This window comes from Marmota flaviventris, chromosome 1 (assembly GCF_047511675.1).
Source record: "Marmota flaviventris isolate mMarFla1 chromosome 1, mMarFla1.hap1, whole genome shotgun sequence".
Taxonomy (NCBI): Eukaryota; Metazoa; Chordata; class Mammalia; order Rodentia; family Sciuridae; genus Marmota; species Marmota flaviventris.
Genome location: NC_092498.1, coordinates 200,594,378 through 200,622,005, shown reverse-complemented (window position 1 = coordinate 200,622,005; position 27,628 = coordinate 200,594,378). Strand labels below are relative to the sequence as shown.

At 43.9% G+C, this 27,628-nt stretch overlaps 1 long non-coding RNA gene and 1 pseudogene across 1 annotated transcript; one reads left to right on the top strand and one right to left on the bottom strand.

The window, feature by feature from the left end:
* Positions 1-3,866: 3,866 nt before the first annotated feature.
* LOC139705156 (uncharacterized) lies at positions 3,867-23,208 on the top strand. The gene is made up of 3 exons (XR_011707006.1): positions 3,867-3,992; positions 16,812-16,940; positions 18,209-23,208. It is a non-coding gene; the product is annotated as an uncharacterized lncRNA (long non-coding RNA).
* Positions 23,209-25,099: 1,891 nt separating this feature from the next.
* On the bottom strand, positions 25,100-25,875 carry LOC114090138 (grpE protein homolog 1, mitochondrial pseudogene; annotated as a pseudogene).
* Between the last annotated feature and the right edge of the window lie 1,753 nt (positions 25,876-27,628).

Here is a 27,628-nt window from a genome sequence, read left to right as displayed (position 1 = left end):
GTTTGGTTCCCTTTAATGTGGACCAATGAGATTTTCACAGTTTCCTTTCTGGCATACAATGAATTTCTGGCATTTGATGACCCAGGCTCATCTTGTACACTTTTTACCTACTCATGGAATCAGTCATTTATCCAAGAACTCTGTCTCTTGCATTGGGAAATTGTTTTTAGAGACCATAATCTGAGCACTAGGGGTGCTTATCCCCATCATGACTTTTCAGTGGATAAAGCTACAAATATATATATCCCTTAATATATATATTATACACATATAATATATATGTTTATATATTTTTTAAGGGAATAAATGTTAAATTACAGAGGTTTTCCTTAACTTTGCTTCAATATGTGGATCTATTCTACTTTATTTAGCCAGTCCCCTATTGTGTGTTTATTTGGTTAACACCTGTTTCTCCTAGACTCTAAGTTCTGCTTGTGACGTCTGCTTTTTACTTCCTTCTGTGTCCCTTGTACTTAGCACAATGCTGAGAACATAGTAATTGCCCAGTAAACATCTGGGAAGAATGGATGCTTGAATGTGTGAAGGTCCCTTTGAATCCTCAAATTCTAGACTCCTTTGGCTCAGCCACAGCTCACCAAGTACCAATCCAGACTGCTCCCCTTACATTCATTTCCAGCCAGGGATCCAGATGCTTGGTTGCCATGTGAGGATTGCAGGGTTGTCATAAATTGGATTGCCAAACTCGATTCTCCACTGTGCATCTGCTAATTAACCAAGGGCAAGTGGGGTGCCCTCCCATTGTGGATAGTGTGTCCTGTGCTACCCTCTGGATGTGGGACTTAGTCATATGAACTATCTCTGTCAATGGAATATGAGTGGATGTGCAGTGAGCTTAGGACTTTAATTTGGCTTGCGCCTTCTGCATCAACCATGAGGAAAACATGGCTTGAATAATCATTACCATTTCTGCCAGGGTCCCAGAACAAACACAAGTAGAGCCAACCTGAAGCTATTCTATAGTGGAGAGTCAATCCCAGCCAACCTTCAGTATGAAATAAAGCCACCAGCCAAGCCCAGCCTAAATCAGTGAAGCTGAAATTAACTTTCTGCTCCATGAACATGAGAATAAATGTTCATTGTTGATAGACTTTGATTGGGAGGGGGGTCGTATATTAAAGAGCATTATTACAGCAGGTACCAACTGGTAGAGATTAATGAAGATCAGCAAAAATTCAAAAATTCAAGATTAATGAAGCCTGTTGCTTTCTTTTTAAAATTTTTTTTTAATTGTAGGTGGACATATATCTTTATTTTATTTATTTATTTTTTTATGTGGTGTTGAGGATCGAATCAAGTACTCAACCACTGAGCTACAACCTCAGCCCCTGTCTTTTTTTTTTAATCATCTGCAAGGTTTACTCAGGTAGAGTTAATCTTAAAGGATTCCCATCTCTTCCCTTGCTGATTTTTACCCAACTCCAGGCTCTCTACCTTTCTAAAGCCCCAAGTCTGTGTTTTAGACATTCAAGGACCCGCTGTGCTGTAGATCTCCCTAATCTCCTATCTTGGGCCTACAAGGAATAATGCCATAGCTACTGCACTAGTGGTTGTGCCCTCTCAATGCACATTTTTGTAAATGATCCCCCCCACCCCGCCCCGAGGTCATCCTGTTTTGAGGGTGCCATCTGTTTTCTATTGGGAATTGGATTCAAATTCTGACATTTTGAGACTTTCCCTTGGAAGCTCCCATTGCCAGCAGCTTTTCTGTTTCCAAAACAAATGTATGGAATGGAGTTGAGAACGAACATGGAGGTCCTGGAAGAGAGGCATTCAATTTCTGTACTTTCCCCCCTGAACTCTTCCCTGACTCCCCTCCTGAACTTGTTGGACCAGGCCCAGGTCCCTGTGTTGAGACATGAAGGGTGGTACACCTCTGCCCACACTCCAGCTCTGAATGCTACCAGAACTCCATTAAAGTCACTCTTTTGGTACCACAATTTTCTCCAGGAAGTCCCCGTGGGAAAGACAGCTGGAGAGAAGGGATAAGCCATGACTTGCCCATGGCAAGATCTTTGTGCCACAATGCCACCTCAGGGTCCCACTCACCAGCTGGCTGAGTCCTCCTTGTCTCTTTGGTCTCAGCTTTGATGAAACCTATGCCACAAAGCCTTCTCCGAGTTCTCATCCCAGACAGGAACTCTTTTTCTGCATTTCGTTGTGGCTTTTACTTCAGTGTGTTATAAGTTTTTTCACAAGGCTACGAGGTCCATGAGGGCAGGAACCATGTCCGGTCCACTTTCTACTTAGCACCTTCCGTAGCACCTGGCACATAAAAAGTTCTCTAAATATCTTGAGCATTACATATTTGGGACATCCTTCAGTATCAAGTTTCTCCACCATGAGACCCATTTTTAAAGACTATTTCCAGTTGGAAGTGACCTTGATTTGAATGAGCCAGCCACCTCCTTCTTGAATATTGAAGCACTAAAGTTCCTCTGCCCATCCCCACAGGCACCGATGTGATGGGGCCCTAGACAAGTGAGCTCACTGGAGGTTGGGAGTGGGGTGCAGAACAAAATCCCGACCCTCATTAGAGATCTTTGTGAACTTGTTGATGTGTGAAAGTACAAAGGAGTGGTAAAGCAGAGCCAAGGAGATGGAGAAAATTCTGTTTCACCCTTTTCCAAAGAGCTGATATAGAGAAAAATGCCAGTGTTTCTGATGGTCTTAGGAAAACAGACTTCAGGTGCAATTTCAGGATTTTGGAGTCATATCTGAATTTATCCACCTTATTTAACTTTACCTTCTAATGTGCGGTCAGGGGAGCTTTATGCATTCATGAAATATTTCTACTTGCATTAAAAAACACTGGAACAATCTATCGGAAAGCAATACAGTGGTGACCTCCAGGGAATGGAGTGTCAGACCCAAATAGACCAGGGAAGCAATGGCAACAAAACTTCTCAGTTATTCTTTTAATGCTATTTTGACTTTGGAATCACAGGAATTTATAACCTATTCAAATAATAACATTATACTTACAAAAAAACTTTCTTTGAAGAGAGCAATAACCCTCCAACTATTTTTAACTTGAACCTGCTTAAATGGGGCAAAAGACCTACCTCATTGTCTACCTAGTCTACCCTTCCACACTTTCCCATGGAAAAAAGATGAGATGCCTAAAATAACCAAGTGTTGCTGTATGAACAAGGCTTTTCTTGTAGGAAGGGATGATATTAAACATTTGCTTTTTCACTAGGGATGTTGATGACTCCTATTTGAACCACAATGTATGTGTAACTTTCAATCTAGTTTACTAGAAAATTGCAAGACCCTAATACTGATGAGATAAATATAGAATAGCAACCACAGTAGGGGAGATCAGATAATCTGCAATTAACTACCTGGGGTAATATAGCAGCAACTGCAGATGTAAGATATAACAAAACTTGCTTCCTCCTAGTGTGGGCATTCCAGCCCACTACACAGATGGGTCTACAGCAGAAACATAGTTACCACATGTTTGCATGGATGACAGAATTTGGAGTAGAACACCAAAATAAAGTATTGAGCTCACTCACTCTATTGGCTCATAAGTTCTAAATTCAGTCATTCTTAATGATTCTCTTAATACATTACTAGTTCTCCATGTGAATGACTGTTGGGAGGATTGTGTGATATGCATTCAGAAGAGCAGAAGAAACAATTTACATGTTTGGAGAGTGATTTGCATCCATCAGGAGAATCCTGGTATTCCACTAGTGGCCTTGGAGACCTGTTTTAAAAATTACTGCATTGGCAAAAATATCTGAGCTACCCCGCTCCCAGCCAAAGTCGTAGAGCACTGGGATTCTGGGATGGAAAATTTCAGTCACCCAAATCCTCCTTTTCCCAGGAGAAGGCAGCCCTTCACATGATGAAGGTCTTTCTGAAGCATGAGCTTTGGCATTGGAACATCTTTCCTGGACAGAACTCGCTGTTGGAGTTGTGCACATTTGGGAAGTATTTTTACAAGGAGGTGCTGAGAGCTGGTGAGTACTGAATAACTGCACCCCACCCTACACGCTTAATCACAGCCAAGCATCCCAGGGAGAACTGTGGTGGAGATTTTGAGGCAGTGGTTGTGGATTCATTTCTCTCGTGGTGCTCTGGTTTTCCCCACCCTCTTGTCCTAGGCTCTCCACTGGCCACTGCCATGTTTTGTGCTGTCTCTGAAGTCTGATTTCCAAAGGACATTCACCCTCTGGACTTGGGGGCTTCTTAGGCTTCCTTAGCTCTCATCATCTCAGGCTATTTGTATGTGACTTCTGTCTATATTAGGTAACCAGTTTACTTGACCCACCTGACCAGCTCCAGCAGACCAGAGGGAAGGTGAGAGGCAATAAAATGAAATCCTCATGTCTCCCAAATCCAATCACCTCTGCTCCACACCCTGCTATGGATTACCTACTATGCTTAGGGACAAATTCATGCTCAGCCTTGTGCTATGGATCTGTACTTTGCAGGAATGCAGAATATGTGTGAATTCTCGGTTAATGGTCAGCTAGATAAATGCTGAATTATTTGGCACAGTCATTGTGACCACCTAGACCCTTCCCCAGATCTTTCTGTAATCTTATAACTTAAGGGGTAATGCCAAAAGGCCAGCTGGTTTTGGGGAGTGGGGGCTCTGACTGGGTATCCTGGCCAACATCCTTTCTGCTTGGTGATACCTGAGCCATACTAGCTGCTATAAATTTTAAATATCAACCTTGTGCAAGTGAGCCATGGTCTTAGAAATCTCCATATAAAAAAATTAAAAGGGAGAGAAGCCAGACATGTGACTGCTGTGCACATATTCCCAGCCCACATTCCCTTCCCTTCACAGGCCACCCGGAGATATGAAGGTCTATTTGCAACAAGCAAATGATTTCATAAATTGCCCTTTGCCAAATCCCCAGAGGCCCTTGAATGCTGGGTGCTAATAAAGCCCAAATTATTATTAGGCATGTGGTCTATGTAGGTCATTGCCAGGTACTGGCATGATGAAAAATAAAGCAAAGAAACAAGCTAACCCCAGACGGAATGTGGATGAAGAAATGCAACCCCTTCTCCAAGCAAGAAACACACTCTAAATCTCTTCTCTTTTTTGTCTCCTAAAACTTGTTTTCCCACCTGCAAAACAAGGGTCACAAGAATGACCTCCTTCATTAGCATTTCATTAATGTTTTATTTTGATGAGAAATATGCTCTTTGGAAGTCAGAAACAGGGAGCCCACTGAGGAATTGGGAGACTTGGTCTCCTCCTGTAGCCTAAGATCTGTAGTTCCTGCCTCATCCTTGAGGTGTTTGTTGGCTTTTGTTTTACTAGCAGCCCCAAGGAGGGAGCATAGCATGAGTGGAAACAGGAAATGACCAGAGGTCAAGGTCTTGACTGAAGGAAGCAGCAGATGTGCTAGTGCTAGTCTGCTGTGGGTTTTTTTTGTTTTTGTTTTTTTTTTTTTTGATCAGATGCTCTCAGGAAGATGACCCATGGCAAACTTTCTGCCACTGCCACTTGGACAAAGTTCAGGATTGTTCTTTAGGGAGAACTCTTCCTGAGTCATAAGGAACATACGCATTTCCTGAGCATCCTGTTGCATGGTGGCGCTCCCTTCCTGACCAACAGGCTTGAGCTAGCGGAGGGTCAGTGCAGACAGCAGAGGTGCTGGACAGTCTGGGGCCATGCATCTGGGAAAGGATGGTGGGATTGGAGGTGTCCATGGAATTTCTCAGTCCTAGATCCAGTAGGACACTCCTGGGGAAGAAGGAAGAGGTTGGGAGGAACAGAGGAGGTGCATCCACTTGTGCTAGTATCTCCTCCAGTGAGAGGTTTGCAGGCTGGGTCTTTCCCTCCGACCTTGGCAGAGAATGGGAAACTTAAATAGGAAGCAAGGCAGCAAAGATAAACAGGCTAAGCTCACAACCTTTCCTACTGTTTTATATGATATTTGAGATAAGCCCATATCTTTAGTTTTATTTATGTATGCAATAAGCATGGGTCATATTTATCGGGTGCCAGGCACTCTTGCAGAACTTGACAAGTTGAAAGTCACTGGGTCCCCAAGGCCATCAGAGGCAGGTTGTATGATTCTTCCCTGTGAAGAAACCCAGGCAGAGAAGGGCCAAGTGTCTTGACCCGCAAGGTCTCACAATCAGTGAGGAGGAGCTGAGACTGGACTCCATGCAGCCTGGCTCCCAAGTCTGTGCTCTTGACCCTTGATTTGGTTTTCAGAAAATGGACTTTATTTTTTTAGATCAGATTTACAGAGAATTATGAACACAGCAATAGAGAGTCCCAATATACTCCATACCCAGTTTATCCTATTTAAGATACTTTATGTTAGTGTAGCTCATTTGTTACCATTAATGAAGCCATATCATTATTAACTGAAGTCCATAGTTTATTTGGATTTCTTTAGTTTTTACCTAATGTGTTTTTTCTGTTCCAGGATTCCACCCATGATATGACATTTAGTTGTCATATTTCTTCTTGGTCTTGACAGTTTCTCCAACTTTTCTTATTATTGATGACCCTCATGGTTTTGAGGTCAGGTGTTTAGGGAGGTGTCTGGTGATGTTTTTTCCCCCTCAGGATTTGACTGGGGTTCAATTCTTGACTTTTTATAGGTACAATGAACTCTTGCTAGGAAGGTCATCTGTATTAGCTTTGCCATTATTTAGCAGGATTCCATACTAGGTTGTTTTCTTCTACATTTGTTTTATCTTGGAAAGAAAAAGATACTCCTGTTTTGCAGTCATTCTGTATCATCCACTTCTGAGAATAATAATCTTGGGGCTGGGAATATAGCTCAGTTGGTAGAGTGCTTGCCTTCCATGCACAAGGCCATGGGCTCAATCACCAGGACCATAAAAAAGAAAAAAAAAAAAGAATAATAAACACAGGCTCTGCAGCTGATGTGGGGTGGCAGGGCCCTTGGTCTGTGCTGGCTTCTATTTCAGGATCACAGGTTGCATTTGGTTCTTTAGCCCTTCAGCCTAGTCCTATCCACCTCTGTTAAGACTGACATAGAAAAGTATAAAAGGAACACAGTTGGGGCTTGGGCCCATAGGGCTCTTTCCTACCTGCTCAGCTACATTGGGTTTTGCTTGCTTCCTCATGGCCAACCTTTCCTCATGTCACCTAGCCGGGAGCAGCAGCCCACATTACCTGCATGGCCAGTGGCTTCCCAGCTCCCGACCCTCGCCTCTGTCTTTTCAACCTTCCATGTCTGCTGCCTCTGCAGAGGCATCTCCTCTGTTAGCCTGTGTAGCACATCTGGAGAATCCCCCAACCCCTGATCTTCCTAAGGTGTTCTCCTGGCCAGTTGATCCATATACCCATCCAACCCACCCTCCCCTGGCCATAAACTACACTGTCAGATGTAGACCACACTGGAGACACATTCGTTTTTCCATCCCAGGGAGAAGTCCGATCGTAAAGATGTTTGCACATGAGAGAAGAGCTTGAGATATGGTCTTGAGATTATAAAAATACATGCGACCTTTTAAAACCATAGCAACGCAAGAGGCAAGAAAGCTGCAAATTAAAGTGCATTTAAAGTAAGGCTATGGGCTTCAGGTTTGAAAATAAAGTGTTTAAGGTAAATAACTAAAGGGAGGGAAGTCTTGCTTTCAACCTCACCTATGTCAGTCTTGGAGCCTGGTGAAGCTCCAAGATTGACCCTCCAATCAATGTCTCTTGGCTGCGTGAGTGAATGAAGCACAGAGGTATTTCCTAGCTGCCTCCAACAGCTTGTAGCCATACTCCTGTCCATCCTTTCTCTCCTTTCCTTCAGTCTGGACAATTGGATAGTTTTGTGGCTCATGTTACCTCCCAGCCCTCTGTGCTTGGTTGAATTGCTGGTCTCCATTTTTTACCTTTTTCTGTATCCACCCACTTTGCCATGAGAGTTTGCAGACCCTCCTACAATCTTGGGAGGAGGATGCGTCCTTGCCCATTGACTTTGGGCTCAGCCATGGGGCACGAGCAGAGGCTATGCACAGAGCGGGATGAGATGTGCTAGTGTGACTGGGTGTGTCCTGTTGAACCTCTGTCATTGCATAAGAAGAGCATGCCCCTGCAATATTGCTGGTCCTGAGAGGATGAGAGACATGTGGAATAGACCTGTGCCAGAACGGCAGCCTGGAGTCCAACAGGGCTGATCCCACCAAGAGAAGCCGAACCCCAGCTGATCTGCAATGTGTGTGCCACAAGCTAATGCTCAGTGACGGGTGTGAGTTGCTTGGTATCAGCAATAGCTAAGGACACAACTCCACCTTCCAGTCTCTCTTGGAAATCTACACAAGACAGGTTTCTGGGAAGAGGAGTCTTCATGTCAAATCCTGTCCTAGGAGACCATTTCTTCCTTTGTGAGTCTCTCTGGTGATGTCACAGCCACCGTGACTCACCTCTCCCAGAAAGTACTCGTCTATTAGTCATGAGAGTCATTAGCATTCACCTGGGGTTTTATAAGCAGAAGGTGCCTGCAATATACAACCTTCTTCTCCTGAAGATGGTGGAGAGGCCAGGATTATTATACCTACTTGACACAGAGAAAATAAAAATCTCAGATGACATGGTGACTCAGCAGGGCTGGACAAGGAGTCAGCTGTCTGAAGGAAGAATGAGATAAGAAGTTCCTTAGGTCATAAGGTCAGGGGAGGAGGAACATCTGTGTGCCTGTGTGTTTTAATTTTTATAATTTTTTCATCATAGAAGGATGCACACCTATTGTACAAAACTAAGAAAATGCAGAAGACTTTAAGAATGCTGCCATACTACCTGCTATTATTTTTATTTATTTCTCTTTGTTATCTTAGCACATGTATTTATTTTGTATTTCTTATAAGTTAGAATCATGGTATGTACATCAGAGCTTTCCCTGTGGCACTTAAAATTCTTAGAGTTTTTAATGCATAGTATTCTGTTCTGTGGACTAATTCTAAGTGGTTTAAACATTCTCTCTCACTGCAAATATAGCTTGTTTATAATTATCTACTATTAAAAACAAATGTTTTGTTGAAATGGGAGATCATTTTATGTATTCAGTGCATGGCACATGGTGTATTCATAGTAAATGGTAGCTAGCATAAATACTTGCCTAAATCCCTAATAATTTCCTTAAAATAAACCTCTAGATGAATTTTGTGGGCTAATGAGTTTAAAGACTTTTGGATACTTATCAGTGAGCTGCTTTATAGAAAGGATGTTCCAAATGATAGTGTCGAAGGTGCTCATCTCACAAACTGGCACCAAACTATTCTTTTTAGACCAAAGCACTGCTGATTTGATAGGTGAAAAATAATAGTTCATTGTTACCATGTTGATTACTAGCCAGGCCAAAAGTTCCTGCTTAATTATTAACCAACCGTGACAGGATGACAAGAGGGCCATTTAGGTCAGGGCCTAGCATAATAAATAGTTTTGAATGAGTGAATTATCACAGGTGGCCATTCCATGGGCATGAGTGGAACCAGGAGGCCTAGATTTTAAGGACTGAAGTGGTCAAGGGGCAAGGACTTAGTCCTGGTCCTGCTTTGCTCAGCTGAAAGTACTTTCAAATGGACAAAAATCTGGGGTGGAAGCCTGGTTTGGAAGTGTCTATTGGAGTGGGAGTATTGAGAAGGGGATGCTAGGCTTTAGGGCTGGCCAGTCAGATGACCAGTGAGTGGCCTAGGTCAGCTAAGTGCCAGTGGTGCCCCTTCTTGCCCTTCCACCTCCCCTTGGCACTTCAAGCACACTCTGGTCTGCAGAGGAAGTGGGGGCTCCTCAGTTCTGCCATCAGGGAACAGGTGGGGAAGTCAACTCCAGTTTTCCCATCTGACTGTGCCATGATTTGCCTCCACCGTGAGACTACCTGAACTGGATCAACCCTGGCCACACTTTCCTCCTGGATCTGTCTGAGACCTCCTCTCTCCAGTTCTATGCCTCCCCCAACCAACCCAGAGTTCTCCTGAAGAACTCATTACCTATACCCTCTTCTTGATACAAGCTATGTATCAAGGGCGGAGATGGGGTTATATCATCTTTGTGTCTTTGGCAGAGAAAGAGCATGAGAGCCATGAATGAATGTCCTGGGATCATCCAGGGTACACCAAGAATAAACTCAGGACTTGGGACCTCACTGGGAGACACAGCCAAAGTTAACTCATTATCCATGTGTTTAATCACACAGTTTTGTTGAATGGAGAACTCAGAGATTAGGTTCTGTGGTTGACTGGGTTTGGAGCAGAAACGACATCACACATCCCAGTGCCCTGAAGATTACTGGTTTTGCCCTGATTTGACTTTGCAATGAGAGCCAAGTCTCAGCAAAAGCAGAAATTATTTTTTTTATTTTTTCCTTAACCCTCTGCCCAGTTTTCTTCTAAAACAGTGCTTCTCAAACTTCATTGAGAACCAGAATCATCTGGAAGTCTTCTTCAAACACAAAAACTTGAGTGTTGCCTCCAGAGTTTCTAATTTAGCATTTCTAACAACTTCCCTGATACTGCTGGACTGGGACCACAGTTTGAATACCACGGGTCTAATCCATTCCCAGGCAAGTGCTGGACTGGCCTTCTTCTCAGTCCAAGGAGCTGAGTGTATAAAATGTTCAGCCCCAGTGCCAGGGTCCAGCTAAACATCCACTGTTAGGCTTGGACTGTCTTTCTCTGCAGGAAGGCATAAGGAGACTGGACTTTCCCAGCCCACATTAGGCCTCAGGGCCAAAATATTTACGTTTGCAGGGCCTGATACCTTATCTGGGTATCTAGTAGCTCTGTGGGAAAGCACATGAAGATTTAGGGAAGAAAGATTTTACATCCTGGAAAAAAAAAAATTCTAGGAGCCAACCTTTGTGTGTGAGGCCATGGGCAGGTGAAGAGACCAAAGTTCTACAAGGAGATGGTCTGTGTCCTACTTGAGGGGTCTCCAGGTGACTCTGCCCATCTATGAGTTGAGCCCCTATTCTCTTTCTTGATCTTTACAGGAGAAGGTGAGACTCTGGGATAAGACTGGGTAAGATTTGCTTTCCAGCCACTTCCCTACCACACTTCAAATAAAATCCAGACTGCTTACCCTGGCCTGAGACTACTGGGTGCTTGGACTTCACCTCCCTGCTCTCCAACTTGAGCACTCCACTTTGCTGGCCTCCCTACTGTCCCTCAATTGCCAACCTTGTTCCATCTTAGAGCTCTATAGTAGCTCTGTCTAAAAGCTGAGGCCCCAAATAGAACACGAGGCTGGCTGTTCAGACATCCCCTCTCCAAGAAGTCCTTCAGCTCGTCCTCCATAAAGTAGCCTTGCCTTCTACCTGTACTTCTGTCCCTGTCTCCCAAGTCTACTTGTCACCAGCTGACCTATGCTTGCTAATTTGCTTACGCGTTTATTATTTGTCTACACATCTCCTTCCGGAATGAAAGCCCCATGAAGGCAGGAGCCTTGTCTGTCTCTCCCTAGCTTTATCCCCAGTTACCACATTGTACAGGTTCTATAAAGATATATGGAATAAGAGCTGGGGCTGGGGCTCAGTGGTAGAGCACTTGTCTTAGCATGTGTGAGGCACTGGGTTCGATTCTCAGCACTGCATATAAATAAATGAATAAAATAAAGGTCCATTAACAACTAAAAAAAAATTTAAAAAAATTAAAGAAAAAAAAAGATTTATGGAATGAATTTGTGGACTCTACCAGTCACCCTATGGATGGCAGGGTCTGAAACCCTTCAACGACATACCCAGATCTTGGCTCTAAACTTAAGAATCAGGCTCCAGTTTACCTCCTGACAACTTGCTCAAATGGAAAGAGCTAGTGTCATGAAGGGTTTGTATGAGTGTGTCTTCGTTGCTAGGGTCAGGCCCCTCAACTTGTGTTGGCCTGACCTGCCGACCTTGCTAGAAGGTTGAATAACACTGGTGATTCCTGCTCCTGAGACTGGGTCAAGGTTCAAAGGTAGTAACTGCTGGTAGAGTGCAAGGCCAGGAAAAATGTGCTGAGCATATGGGAGATTTGGGGATGATTGACTCCCTGTGACTTTAAAATCTATGTGGCATCTAATTTTAGATGAGATTTTCATTCTTCTTTTAGTTTAAAAGATAAAGAATGGTTTAACTTCATAATTTTTAAGGCAAGCCCATTACAGACTAAAAATCTATGGAAAAGAAAAGGAATTCTGGAATTCAAGGCCCTGGTCATTTCTCTGCTTCCCTTTCCCCACCTGTGGACATATTTTTCTATTGTCTTGTCCAGGTCAGTCAGCTTTATGCTTGGCATTAGGGACTTTAAGTGATTAAAGTGATTTGGGAGTCAGGAGCGGTGGCTTGGGAGGCTGAGGCAGGAGGATCACGAGTTCAAAGCCAGCCTCAGCAAAAAGTGAGGCACTAAGCAACTCAGTGAGACCCTGTCTCTAAATAAAATACAAAATCAGGCTGCAGATGTGGCTCAGTGGTCGAGTTCAATACCTGGTACCTCCTCCCTCAAAGAAAAGAATAGTTTGGGGTTCCATATCCCTCAGTTCAGAACAGTTGGGGAGGGCCTGAAAAAGCCATTTTAGTTGACTTCAGATCAATGGCTTAACTGGAAAAATCTGAACCTCCCATGTAGCCTGAAATGGAGTCCTCTATAGTTTTCTGGTCTCCCATTCTGACCTTGGCAGTGAAGGAAAAGAGACATGTCCTTCTGGTAAAGCCCTTGGGGCAGGTTGCCAGAGTCAGAAAACCAAAATACAGGATGTCCGGTGACATTTGGATTTCAGATAAGCAACAAATCATGCTTCAGTGTGTGTCCCATGAGATATTTGGGATATCTGAGATATTTAGGATATGCATCTATTTTTTAAAGTATCTATTATTTAATTGAAGTTCAAATTTAACTGAGTTTCCTGTATCGGCAACCCCATCTTGAGGATCCATTTTGATAGTCAAGTCTTTGTCCTGGGAGTGGAGGGACATAAAGACAGCTTGCACTCTTCCTAACCTGTTTTACCCTAAGAGCGGTAGTGTTTTGTCCTTCGTCCTTCTCATTCCAGGCCTTTTGCCTATCTCCTGGTCCAGGCATGTGGGTCATAGGCAGTAGATGGGCATGACCTCAAGTAACCTTAAGTAACCCCTCTGCCTGGGCTGCTACTGAAATGCTGCTCAGCAGCCACAGTTCTTGGAAGCAGCAGGGCACTTACCAAAGCTTACTGCCAGAAAAAAAAATACTCAGGTCATAAGACAAACCAGGGCAGGAATGTTTTATAGCTGTTGGGAGCATTTGATTCTTAGATAAAGGACCTAGGAGACCCAGAACACTCCCCTAAATGTAGAACACAGCTCCTGCGTCAGCTTATTTATTTTGGTATTACCTAATACCACTTTTATACTAATAATACTTTGCACTCGTGTTGGGCTTTTCATCCAAGGATCTCAAGGTAATTTATGAACATGAAGCAGCAGCATAGCTTATAAACCCCTGGATTATGTAATCATGCACAGAGATTTTTTTTTTTTTTTTTTTTTTTTGAGGTTAAAAAGCTTGGCTTTTCCTGGAAGAGCCCTGCACAGAAGTTAGAAATAGTTAAGCACAAACTTGACCCGGGTGAAACACATTTGGGTACAGGCTCCTCTGTTAGACTGTTCACCTCTCAGGAACAATAAATGCTGTTTTCCTTTTTTTTTTAAATCCCAGCATTTAGTACAATGGCTGGAACACAGCAGTGCTCAGACAGTGCTTGCTTAAATGAATGAATGAGTGATGAAAAATTGATGAATCAAGAAGAAAACTCTAGGCTCCTTCATTGGTTTTAGTTTCTCATGGGGGGTGGTGGTAGGGGGGTGTTGCAGATGCTGTCAGTCCTGTGTCCACATGTCTTGGAGCCTTTCACCCTTTCTGGGCACATCAAGCACTCCGTACCTCATTCTTGACTGGGCCTGCATCCGTCTGACCACAGGCTACTGGATTTGCTTGGCCTGCAGGTATCCTAAGCTTCCCCACTGCAGCAGGGATATAAATTCTCCAATTCCCTTCTCCCCAGTGGGGATATTTGAATGTGACCTATCCTGGGTCTCTTGAGGGATTGTGCTAACAAACGCTCTCCAGGGAACTTGTCTGACATCAGAAAACTTGTTTGTTCTCCTTCCCTTCCCAGTCTTTTTTTTTTTTTTTCCACTCTGCTTTGGATTTTCCTGAGAACACCTCCTAGTGAGTCACTTTCACTAGAATCTTCTCTCAGGGGCTGCTTCTGGGGAGGCCATCTTGAAATGGGGGCCTTTGGAGTTCTTGACTATGGCTCATTTCCCCAATCATGTCGACTCTTTGTCCTGTATCTGGAAGAACCTTCTAATAAAAAAAACAACGGCCACCAATTTTACTGGGAAGCAATAGAAGATGAGAAGCAATCAGGACTTTTTATCTACTGGGGCAAGAATATAGAATTTCAACTTGGAATTTTCTTGATCACAGCCATGGGTTACAACTGAAGATGGAGGCAGGGCCCCTGAATGGGAGGTGAGGCAGGACTAGATCAGTGGTGTTTCTTTGCCTCCTCTTGTTCAGATGCGGTGGAGGACTGGAATCAAAATGGTGGCAGCCAAACACTGGGTCAGAGGTGATGGCCATGTTTCCTGGGAAGACTTTCAAAAGTCATTTTTGCCATCTCCAGGGCTTTCTGGTTCCAAGACTTCCTACTTGTGGAGATCAGAGTTTAGGAGGGGTTATTCTCTCTCCACCCCAGGGTTTCAGACAGACAAGATGGAATGGCATTTAATAACTTCTCTGACTGTCCTCTAAGGACAAAAGCAGGGTTAGGTGTCTGTGGACTCCCTGAGATTTTGTTGGTTTGTAATACTTTCAGGGGCTAGGGCGATAGGGCCGTAACCTACTTTGGAGGAAAACATTTATTATTAACGCTGGTTTAACACTTAACTTTCTAGGGTATTTGCGGATGACACCGTCATACATCTGCCTTTTTATAGTGCTTTGCAGCAGAGCACAAGACCTTCTGGCTGACACCTCATAGATCACCAAAATTAAGACCTCTAGGCAAGCGGAAGAAAGTAGGGCGGGGGTGGGGTGGGGACAGCAACTGAGAATGACTCAAAGGGCTGCCAAGTTCAGTTTCCTTTAGCAAGAGGCCATTTTCATTACAGAGCAAATTATTCTTAACATTAAGATGGCCCTGTTTCCATGGTAACCCACAACAACTTGAAAAGAATGTCCTCTGTGGCCACACAGCAGAGTGATGCTGCCCATCTCATTGGTGGTTGGCGAAGATTAACTTAGAGCTGGGATCAGCCAGCCCAGGGGTCAACTTCCAATTGCTTGGCATTCAACACCCAGGCCCCCCACTGTCAAAGCCAGGAGAAATAAGAAATCGGCAAACCTGGATTGATGGAGGTTTACTATCTGCAACAAAAACTGTATCATCACAGTGCAAGAAATTTTTGCTGGAGATTTAAAAATTAGATTAACAGAAAATTATAATCAAAAGAAGAAGAATGCCTATTTTTTTTTCTGAATTTCCATTCACAGGCTGACAGTGGGGTCTCATTTGCCTGTTTTAAAAAAATTAATTAATTAAAAAAAAAGACAGAGACCATAGTCTTTTGGTTGTGTATACTCTTATTTTTTCTTTTTTTTTTTTTGAACCTGGGATTGAATTTAGGGGCGCTCAACCACTGAGTCACATCCCCAGCCCTATTTTGTATTTTATTTAGGGTCTCACAGAATTGCTTACTGCCTCGCTTGCTGAGACTGGGTTTGAACTCATGATTCTCCTGTCTCAGCCTCCCAAGCTGCTGGGATCATAGGTGTGTGCCACTCGGCCCAGCCTTATAGACTCTTATATACATGAATCCCCTTCTCTCACTCAATGTTACCAAATGTGACACTGGGAAGGGCATTATTTTCCACTCCTCTTTAGCAGATCATGCCTATCCAACTTGACCTGGGCCACAAAAAAAAAAAAAATGATCCCAACTTTTATGTTAAGAGGGACCAACAATTTTTTCTTGTCCCTAAGCCCTGGGACCAGGAATAATTTTGAGGAGAAAAAAAAAAAAAGGAAAATTCTGGGACAGAAGAATAAAGACCCCAAAATAGCCACTTGGGGAATTCTGGTTGAGATAATCTTTGCTCTGCTCTTTGCTCTGGGCTGTCCAAAGTCAAGTGGGTGTCACATGAAATATAAAACCAATCGGTCAGCGGGCATCTTTTTCTTTGTCTTCTTTAGTCAATGGTGTGACATTAACAAGATAAGGCATTTGCATTATGTATCAAACTCATGCCTGTTGGTTTCCAAACAATGCACCCAGATGGAAATAGAGCAATACAACCCAGAAGAGGAAGCCAGAGAAGGACAGGCACTCGGTCCCCTTCTGCTGCCAGGCAATAAGGCACTGTTCAAAGCAAGATGGAAAGAAGCAGGGGAAGTCTTCCATGTTCTGGGAAAATGAAAGACAAAGAGGAAGAAAAGCTGCAATTGCTACTATCAGAATGAATAAAAAACTGATTAAGCCATCACCATCCTTCACAGAGGTCCTTTCTTCAAGCCCAGGCAGTCAGTCTAGAGTCCTTCATCCTGAAATATATTATACATTTTATATTCTAAAAAATCCTAAATGATGAGGCTGGGGCTGGGGCTCTGTGGCAGAGTGCTTGCCTTGCATGTGTGAGGCACTGGGTTCGATCCTCAGCACCACTAAAATAAACAAATAAAATAAAGGCATGCTACAACTACAAAAAAAAAAATCCTAAATGATGCATCCTTTACATTTTCTAGGTTTTTTTTTTTTTTTTGTCTGTGTGCGCAGGAATATTTATAAGAGAAATTAAAACCCTTCAAACTGTTGTTTTAATGTATCTTGGAACAGTAGCCATTACAGCAGGTGAGCCTGGGACTTCTGCCCATGACCTTCATGATGATCAGTGAAGACACAGCTCCCATCTGACACTGCCCTTGTCTGGATGGCTAATCAGAAAGCATGCACTACTCCTAAAAGGTAATTGGCTCTGATGGCTATAAAGATGACCAAATTGGACTTGATCAGTGACTGACAATTAACCCCTCAGGACAGACAGAAAGCCACTGGGTACTTTGATGATCCATCCCTTTTCTGAGACCTTGTGCCAAGGGCTATCTGACCTTGCACATCCCTGCTTGTGCCCTCCCCAAGTCCCTTCCCTTAAACAAGCCCCCTCCCCTCCCCAAATACCAGCACAGAGCTATCACTCCTCTTCCTCCTAGCTGTGCTACCTTGAGGTTGATGTGGGTAGTGTCCTGGGTGGTGCCCAGGATAGAAAGGGCTTTTCCTTTGATCTGGTGAACTTGACAGACAATACCTCTCCAGGCCATGGGTGGTCAATGCTCTGGAGTCACACTGGGAGAGAGGGATGGGATGTGGGGCTGGGGAAGGGACACTTGGTTCCTAAGAATGTGGGCTGGAGGCAGAGCTGGATTGTGTGGAGGTGCGAGTATATGCAAGCTTGTGTGTGTGTGTGTGTATCCATGAGTGTGTGCATGTTGTTTACTAAAAGACAAGAAAGACTAAGCCAAGGGCTTAGTTGGGTGGGTCCCGATAGTAAAACCCCCACGTTCACAAGACAAACAGCAGGCAGAAGGGGCTTCCTTTGGACCCACCAACTTCCTTCCCCAATTCAGCCAACTCTAGATCTCCCTGTGTAAGATCCACCCCTCATTATTGCCCTTAAAATGCCTGTAAGCCTTTTGACCTGGACTTAAGCAAAGTTAATATTTTGAGAAGTAAAATTATGGATTCCCACTTGAACAGAAATATCCTGAACTCTGACATGTAAACGTGACTACAGGCACGGCAAGAGGAGAAAGGAAATGTGTGACCTCCCCCAACGGTTTTCTTGACTTAGCCTGAGAAGCAGTTTGCATAGAAGTTAGGGCTGAGGCTCTGGGCCAGATGGCTTCGGTCTGTCTCTCAGGTCCACCAGTTCTATGACTTTTAACCTCCTAGGGCTTAAAGTTTCGTATCTGAAAGTTGCGGTAGGAACTTAACCTGCTATATTTGGTTGTCAGGAGATTCAGTGACTGATAAAAATATAAAAAGTGTCCCTCTGTGCCTGGCTATTGTAAACACCCTCCGAGTATATCAGCTCTCGTATTCCACCACCCTGACTGGTAGGACCAGCTTCAGGAGCATGAGACCTTTACAGTGGCCTCATTCTTGATGAGATGCTTTGCTGTCACCATTTGGGAACTCTTAATATAAATTTTATATTTGAACTTGTGTTTTATCAGCCACTGAGACAACAGCCCAGAGGGATCCCTTCCCATGCAACCAGAACTCGCCTCAAAAGCAGCAGACAACTGTGTCCTAAGATCGCTGAGGAGCCCTAGCACCTTCTCACTCATGTGACTTCCCTGGGCTAGCAGCCACACACTGGACATGGTGACATGGAAGGAAAATAAACAAATAGGGCAACTATCGTTTTTTTCCTTTCATTCCTTCCATCCTCAGCAGTGAGATGGGGGCAGAGTGTTGGTAGGAAGTACCTACGTTAAGAGGGGAAAGAAGAATGGTTCGTTTTATGGAACATTTCCATTGTTCCAGCAGGGAATGAAGTCTATATGTGTGCATGAGCTCTGAAATACAAACTGTGCCATTTTGATGATTCCAAAATATAAGTAGTCTTACATGTGCATTTAAAACTGGCATTGCATACTATAGAGATCAGTGCTAAAATTCACGCTGATAATTTAGATTATGTATTTATTACTATGATAATATTTAGGACAGCATGACCTAGGAAATAAAAAGCGTTACAAGTCAGGGAGGGATCACAGAAGAATGCCAATTTTAGTACCTTTTTTGCATTTGAGTATGTTTTTCCTGCTTTTTTTGAACAAAGGGTTTCATATTTTCATTTTTGCACTGGGCCTTATAAATCATCTAGCTGGGGGTATTTTAAAAAGGGGAGTTGGGGAGGCAGAAGGAGAACTATTGAGGTATTTTTCAGCTAAGGTCTGACTTCCCTGAGGTGTGTAGTTCCCACAAGGATCCCTTTAAGGCCCCTTGGTAACCTGCAAATAGCTTTGTGATTAGCTGAGAAAACGACATGCACATCCACCAGCATCCGAAGCTCACGGGGCCAGGGTTTGCTAGATTTCAGGCCTGACAGAAAATTCCACTTCAGAGGAAAGGAAGACTGATGCTGAAGACCCACATCATGCAGCTGGTCATGGCCAGCCAGAACTCAGGCCTGAGAACCAGGCTGGTGCCTTGTTTTGAACGGCAAGAATAGAGCAGGGTTGTCGTCTTTCTTCCAGGGATCAAAATCAGACAAATCTCCTATTTGGCTTTCCAGGCAATAAGTGGATAACGCCAGTGAATGTCAGTGCAAATTACAGCTCTAGCCTCCTGTCGTCAGCTTTGTGCTGCTGCTTGTCACTTTAATGCAAAGAGACAGCACCGAGCTGATAACAAGCCAGAAGGGTGGGGGATGGATGTCAGGGACAGGGAAAACCAGTGTCTGAGAGACTGATTCAAGGCATACAAACCCACAGTGATGCTTTTTCTCGATTGCCTGTGTAAGGGCATTGGATGTCTGGACAGAGCCTCCTGGATATCCAAAAAACTGAGCAGAGGACTCATCAGTCATTTGCCCACCCATCCATCATCCATCCATCCATCCATCCATCCTCATCTGTAAATAAGCAATGGATGAACATCTTGGTACACTGGAATCCTAAGGGATTCATGGGTCTTCCATATCCTTGCCACAGGTACTTTCTTGGCATTGCTTGTAAGCAGAAGTTTGAAGAACTCTTGGGAGGAAACATCTCTCTTTCTAAGCAAAACACAAGGGCCTTGGGGGGCTTTTAATTTTGTCAAAAAAGAGCCCCATGACTGCTCAAAAACTCTTGATTCTGTTCTATGCAACTGCATTTTCTAAATCAGTGGGTGAAAGTTACTGTCTCAGAGGCCCTCAACTGAGAGATAAGATCTCCCAGCCAGCCAGTTGAAGAAAGAGGGATTCTCACATTTTGTCTGCCAGAATTTGAATATGTCCATCTGTCGGAGGGAACCTGCAAGGTCAGCTCACCAAAATATGCAGCCTCGCTTGCTTTATCTTCCACCCACCCACACATTTGAGGAACTGATACAATCAAGACAATGAAGGTCTGGGGATTTAGGTTAGTTGGTCAAGTGCTTGCCTTGCATGAACAAGGCCATGGGTTTGATCCCCAGCACCACACACACACACACACACACACACACACACACAAAGACAATGAGAATCCCATTGTCCTTGCTGACAAATGGTTCTGAGAATTGGAAAAGAGATCGAGAGGGACACACCTGTAGATCTTCTTAGGCTCATCTCAATGACATTGCATCTCTGTAATGGCTGATGAGGCCCCATATGCCCTCCACTTAGGAACTTGGGCATAACACCATTTTCAGGGGACATGAGATCTGGATTCCAGAGCAGTCACCGGGGGCTGGATACTGCAAGGGAGGTAACCCTCCATGATGGGAACTTGACTTGGGATATAGGAGAGTGTTGGGAGGAGATAAACTCCCCAACTTTCGATGTTTCTTGAGATGTTTGGTCTAGATCCCAGGCTCCCAACTTGATCCCCAACTCAGGAAAGATTCCCACTTTGGGGATTTAGCTAATACAGTGTTTTCATGTTTACAGTGGAAGTAATTGAAGAGTGAGGGTGAAAGAAATTTTTGTGTCAGTGTGTGAGTTATTTATTGCTGCCCAATAAATTATTCCATAACTTGGTTTAAACAATAGCAATCATTTATAGCATCTGTAGGTAAAGGAATTCAGGAGCACTTTTCCTGAGTAGTCGGGCTCGGGTTTCTGATGAGGTTAAGGTCAAGTGTCAGATAGGGCTGCTGTCAACTGAAGGCTTGACTGAATCCAGTTCCAGATGGTTCCCCCACAGGACTATTGGCAGGACCTTACTAGCTGTCTTTGAGGGCCTCTCCTTAGGGCAGCTGGAGTGTTGTTCTCAGGACATGGCAGCTGTCATCCCCTTGAGCAAGCAATTCAAGAGACCAACACAGAAGCCACAGTGCCTTTGTGACTTACTTTACCTCTCTACTCCATTCTAGTAGTCACCCAGAAATCCCGGATTCAATGCAGGAAGAGCTGACCCAAGGGTATCACGACCAGGAAGTCAGGATCTTGTAGGAAGAGGAACATTATTGGAGACTGGACCACAACCTGCTGGGAGAATGCTTAGAGAGATCTGTTTCAGCATCCTTATGTAGGAGCTGAGAAACCAAAGACCAGAGTTTAAGGCTCTCTTAATGAGTCAGGATTCAACAGTGCCTGCAGGAACCACATCTTACCAAGTCATTTAAGAAATGAGACCCATGGTCAACCAGCATCACCATGCAGATGAAGAAGGAAGACAGGGGTAATGCTTTAAACAAGAGCCATGGAATGAATTGTTGCAAGGCAGATTATAGGAGTTCATTCAGTCATTTATTCAAAACATGAGTTGAGTTTACTTCATACCTAGCACTGTGCTAGACAAAAGGCAGGCAGAGGTAAGCAAAAACACACTCTTGCTCTTGGTAGTGGGGAACACAGACACTAGTGGAATGGTCCTGCTCACAATGGAAATACCACAACTGTGACAAGGGCTTTGAAGGGGAGGTTGAAACACCATGACAGCACAGAGTATTGTTTATTTCAGCCAAGGAAGTGGTGATTCAATTATCACCTGAAAGCCCAAAAGTGTGTACTGGTATCAAGGAGATAATGATTTCTGTTCACGATGTGTTTTTTCAGGTATTGTATTTTCCACCTCCAGAAGTTCCATTTGAGTTTTCTTTTGTATCTTTTATTTCTCTCATAATTGAGTTCATGTTTCCTTGAACATCCTTGAATATGTTTATTTGTAAGGTTTATAATAGCTATTTTAATGTCCCCCGTCTGCTAGCTTCATCATCTCTGCCATTTCTGGGCCTTTTCCTATTTTTCCCCCCTACCTATGAGTCATATGTTCATGCTGTTTTGCATGCCTGGTAATTTTCTATTGAAAGCCACATAATGGGAATTTTATAGTGTCAGGTGTTGGATTTTGTTTTATTCCTTTAAAGAGTGTGGAGATTTGTTCTGGCACATAGTTACTTGGAAACAGATTTTTCAAGGCTTGCTTTTAAACTTTGTTATGGCAAGTCCCAAAAACTTTTAGTGTGGATGAATTTAGCCCTAATATTAAGACACTGCCCTTCTGAAGATGCTACCTGGGTATTGTCAGGTCTTTCCATTTCAACTGGTGAGAATACTAATTATTCCTGATCCTGTAAGGTCTCTAGGAATTGCTCTGTCTGCTTCTTTCCAGGTGGTTCTCTTGCCTGCCTCAAGGAATTTCTTCATACTCATGCACTGATCAGAGATCAAAGACTTGAGATTTTTTACCTGGCAGTCCCAGGAGTTGTCTTTCTGCATGTGGAACTCCCTCCTCTCTGGTACTCTGCCCTGCAAACCTCCCAGAACTTTGAACTCTATCTCCTCAGCTCTGCAAGACCTTTGGGCTCCACTGGGGCACTCTGTAGGCCATGAGTGAGTGCCATTATAAGGCTTGCTCACTTTCCCATTTCTCAGGGATCACAACCTTGCATTGAGTGCTAATGTTGAAAATCACTATTTCATATGCTTGTCTGATTTTCTGTCTGTTGGAGGTGGGTATAAATCTAATCCCTGATACTGCATCATTGCATATTTTTTATTTCTTTTCAAAAATGTTTAAATAGCTTAATTAAGACATAATTAATAAACTGCATGCATGTAAAATGTTCAAATGATGAGGTTTTTAAAATATTTATTGTTTAGTTTTAGGTGGACACAATATTTTTATTTTACATTTATGTGGTGCGGAGGATCGAACTCAGTGCCACATGCATGCTAGGTGAGCACAATACCACTGAGCCACAACACTAGCCCCAAATGATGAGTTTTAACACATGTATACATGCATGAAGCCATCAAATTCAAGAAAGTGAACATATCCATATCACCCCTGAAAATATCTTTAGGCCCCTTTGTAATTTCTCCCCCTGGCTTTCTGGACCCTCCTCTCAAGGCAACCACCAATCTGCTTTTAGTCACAAGAAATTAAATTTCTAAAGTTTTATATAAATAAAATCATACAATGTGGCTCCTTTTAATCTGGATTTTTTTTACATAGCATAATTGTTTTAATATATTCATGTTGTTTGTATCAGTGGTTTCTCCTTTTCTTATTGATGAGTAGCATTCCATTGTATATAAATCCACCCCAATTTGTCTATTTTGTTTATACCATATTTATTTATTCATTACTAACGGATATATGGATTGTTTCTACCTTTGGGTTATTACAAATAAAGTGATTCTGTACATTCATGTAAAAGCTTTTGTATGGACATATGTTTTCTTTTTTTCTTGGGTAAATACCTAGGAATGGAATGACTGGACCATATGGTAGGTAAGTAAGTATAACTTTTAAGGATCCTGCCAAACTTTTCAATGGCATTGGTTTTAAAGCCAGTTTTTATTTGTTTGTTTGGGGCTCCATGTTATAGTAGGGTAAATCTGTGAGATATTTGGATGTAAATGTTCAACTTCTTTTATTCTGAAGCAGTAAGCATGCTGTGGCAACTGTCACTTTGACAGGCACAGTTCTAGCCCCCACCAGCATGGAAAGTGGACTTTGACCATAAGATGAACAGTAGAGAGAGAAAAGTCAGACCCTTGAACTTTTTGCTTTGAGGCATTTAACGGAAATAAAATGAATATAGTCTTTTGGGATAGTTCAACATTTTCTTGTGATTTTTTGGAAATATGAAATGTTAGAGAACTTAGGTTGGAGCTGGGGTTTTTAAAATTTTTTTTTAAAGTTTTGATCTATTTCCTTGATGTTTTAACTTTGAAACTCCTGTCTGAATAAATTTGGCTTTTGTTTCACTTTTCCCTGCTGAACAATGCCAGTATGTTAGAAGGAAATGTCCCATAGGGATAAGTGGCCTTTCTTTGATCCACAGGCAAATCAAACATCAAGCTCTGTTGAGTCCATAGAGGAGTGGGATTCATAAATGCCCATGTGGCTCTGAACCACACACTGTATTTAATAGAATGGGCAGTGGTAGCACAGTCTAGCAACCTCCTCCTTCCTTCCAAGATGCCCTAGCAGAGATGGATTCTCTTTTTGTTTGTTTGTTTTTTGAGTACAAGGGATTGAACTCGGGAGCTCCTTACCACTGAGTTACATCCCCAGTTCATTTTATTTTTTATTCTGAGACAGGGTCTCACTAAGTTGCTTAGGGCTTCACTAAGTTGCTGAGGCTGGATTTGAACTGGAGATCCTCCTGCCTCAGCCTCCCAAGTCACTGGGATTACAGGCATGTGTGCCACCATGCCCACCATGATGGATTCTCTTAAAGGAATACACACCAGGCAGTATTTTATATTTTGATTGCTATCTTCCACCATTTGAGAGTTCTGGCACTTGGCAATGTCATTACTTAAGTGCAGAAACCCTTGAAAGCTACGTATTGCTTGGGGCAGGGGTGCTGGCTGGATGTAGTGTGGAGGAGCTGATTCCTTGTTTGTCATCCTAACAATGCAGGATAAATCAGAGGTAGACAGGCTGCAGGATGCCTCCCTCACCTGATGTAAGCTGGGGCTTCATGCTGTGCTGCCTCAGAGGAGATAACAGCTTCTCTGGAGATGACCCTTACCCATCCCTCAGAAATGGCCCCATCCTAAGTCTCTGTGGCCAGCTTAGCTCCCAGTGCAGCTGAAGGAAGTCTGTGACAGATCATTCATGTTCCTATTCATAAGCCACCAGCCACGTAGACCATCCATGACCTCAGCAGTCCCTTTTCTCAGTTTGGCCTTCTGGAAATTAGCTGTGTGATTTCACCTATGACCAGAACAGGGCTCCTGCTCATTGTTCTTAGTTTCCTATTGCTGGTTTTAGATTTTTTTTCTCAATAACTTTTTTTGGGGGGACATTTCCTAAAGACATTTTATTTGTTTAAAGTACTTTGCAATCATGGGTTTGAGCAGATACATATTCATGATACCACAGAGGTCCCATCTGCCCTTTTCTAGAAGCATATGAAGCTATTAAACACGTGGTGTACTAAGAAACCCGACTCCAAAACCAGAGCTTCTGAACTCAACTGTGCCACCAGCTTGATTCCATGTAGCCACTTAGGCTTTCCATCAAGGCTGGACTCCCAGATGAGAAAAGATGAACCTGCCTTTGGAGAGTTACAGCAAGTGACTTAAAAGCCAAAGGCCCTTCGGGAGGTAGCAATGCTTCCTTCATCACCCCCACCAGGGCAGGCCTGAGGGTGTGCCCTACCTTGGTAACCAGCGCCACTGTGGCCGGCTCCTTGCCCTCTACTGGTGGGTGGAGCAGCGCCTCATGTCCATAAGGGTCAAATTTGGCTCCAAGAGGGTCCAGCTTGAGCAAGCCGTGCTTTGTGAACACTTCTGGATCTGCACCTTGGTCAGCACCAGTCCCCCCGTGCAGGCTTTTCAGGTGAGGGTTATCATCTTTAATTTCTTCTTTTGGAACACTCTGGGTTGCCTTCTCCAGAATGTCTGCAACCTCCAGCAAGTCCTTGCAGAAGCCTTGGATGCCATGTAATTTTGCCTCTTCCACCAGTTTTTGGCTCCTCTGCCTCAAGTTCACAATATCTGCCAAAGCTCATTTATATTTTTCCATGGTGCCTCTCAGTTACTCTTCCAACCTGACCTTCTCTTCCAAGAGGGTCTTGTGTGTAAAGGGAGACTCTGACTTATGCTCATTGTGACCCATGTCCTCTTCCAGGCTTTGGCCATTGTTCTTTTGTTTTTAGCTGTGCACAATGACCGAGGAAAGGGCCCGAGAGACAACGCCAAATCCCGGAGTCTGCGCTGCGCCAGCCTTACCCACAGAGCCGCCATGACTGCTGCTGCAGCCTCCATCACCTCGATAACTTTTAATTTGGGGGGGTTGGTTCTGCTTCCTGTCTTCCCACCCCCAGACATGATGTAGGTAATGTGTTTGTGTGGAGATTTCACAGGCCCTGGAGTCATCCTGGTGCTGGCCATGACTCTAACCTTGCCTTGAGATGGAGGCCAGTCTTCCCAGCCTGTGGCCAAACCTCCTGCACCTGGCTGCCAGGGGACTCTCAGTGGCCATGGCCACTGAGATATAAATGGTTGATATAAATGAAGAGTTAGAATCAGGGTAAACTGAAAGTGATGTCGTAATTGGTGGCAGATTGGAGAAAGATGGACCAGTCCCCACCAAATACTCTACTTCTCCAGCAGGTAACAAATGGAGGCCTGAAGACGTCTCCTTTTTGGTTTCTACCTCCTTAGAGATGCTGGAGAAATAAACATCCAATTGGTGTCTTCGCCTCCAAGCCCTTGGTACCCTGGCTGAATGATTATGGTTGTCATGGCAGCAAGCAACATTTCCATTATCATCCATGGCCTCTCCCCTCCCTCGGGAGATGTTTGACATGATTCTAGTCTTTCATGCTGGTTCTGTTCCTTGTCTGCTGGGGAGAGCTGATTCCTCCTCGTTTCTGATTGGACAGGATTTTTGTTGGTTTGGAAGGATGGATGGTGTAGGGGAAAGAATGGGTGAGGCTGGGCACATGACAGAAGAGAAGTGGCACAATGTTGTGTGTGCATTGAGGGAGGCTGGGTGTGGGGTATATGCAGACATATACCCACAACTGTCAGAGGCCCTCTCAGCATCTCCCCATGCCAGTTTCATTTGAGAGGCCCTGGGCAGTGCCCTACACCCTCCCCAAGACACAAGCTTCTGGTGAGCAAGGACTCACCAGAGATTGCTCTCAATCTCCATCCCCCAGACTCTCCCCCACTGCTAAATGAACACATACATGGATGGACATCCGGACACTTTTCAAGAAATTGCTATTGAACTAGGCTTTAAGGGGCTGATTGATGGAGATCAAAATCACTAGAGACAGATGGTCAAATTCACACGCCAGTTGTGGATTGGCTCTGAGGAACAGCTCTGCAGAGCAATGGAAAGGAGTATTGGCTGGTCAGTGGTTCATAATTCCTGAAGTTCTGGGGTACCTCCTGGGGAGCTGCCCTAGGATTTGCTGAAGAGAGTGGAGGGGAAGCTGGTGTCCTTGATGGAGTAGAGGTCCAGCTTCCCTGGTGTCTTCAGCTTCTAAGCACTTCAACCCAAATGCTTCAGACTCCTGGTCTACAGGAGGGAAGCAAGGTTTTGAGCAAGTCATCTTATTTGATCAAGGACCCCGCTTGGCTCCTCTGCCTCATGCCTGTGTGTGTGTGTGTGTGTGTTGGTGAGATGCACACGTACTATCAACACACAGGAGCTTTCCTGCCACAGTGCAGGGGACAGTGGAGGAACCTGTGGTTTTACACAGCAGAACAAGTTTTCAGATCCCTAGGAGGGAGGAACCAGATAGCAAAACACAGTGATGGGTGAGGACAGTCGGCCCTCAGATCCACCACATGAGGGGAGTGCCCATGGGCAGGGCAGCTGCAGTAAGAGATCCCTTTGCTGAAGTTGCCCACAGCAAAGACAAAGAAACTTAGCTCCTCCTGGATGCTTGTTTAGGCTGGGAAAGGGTGAGAGTGAAAAGGAAAGAGGATCCTGGATGATCAGTTGTGCAACTGTCTCTGGGGACAGGTGGGACATGCCTCCAGA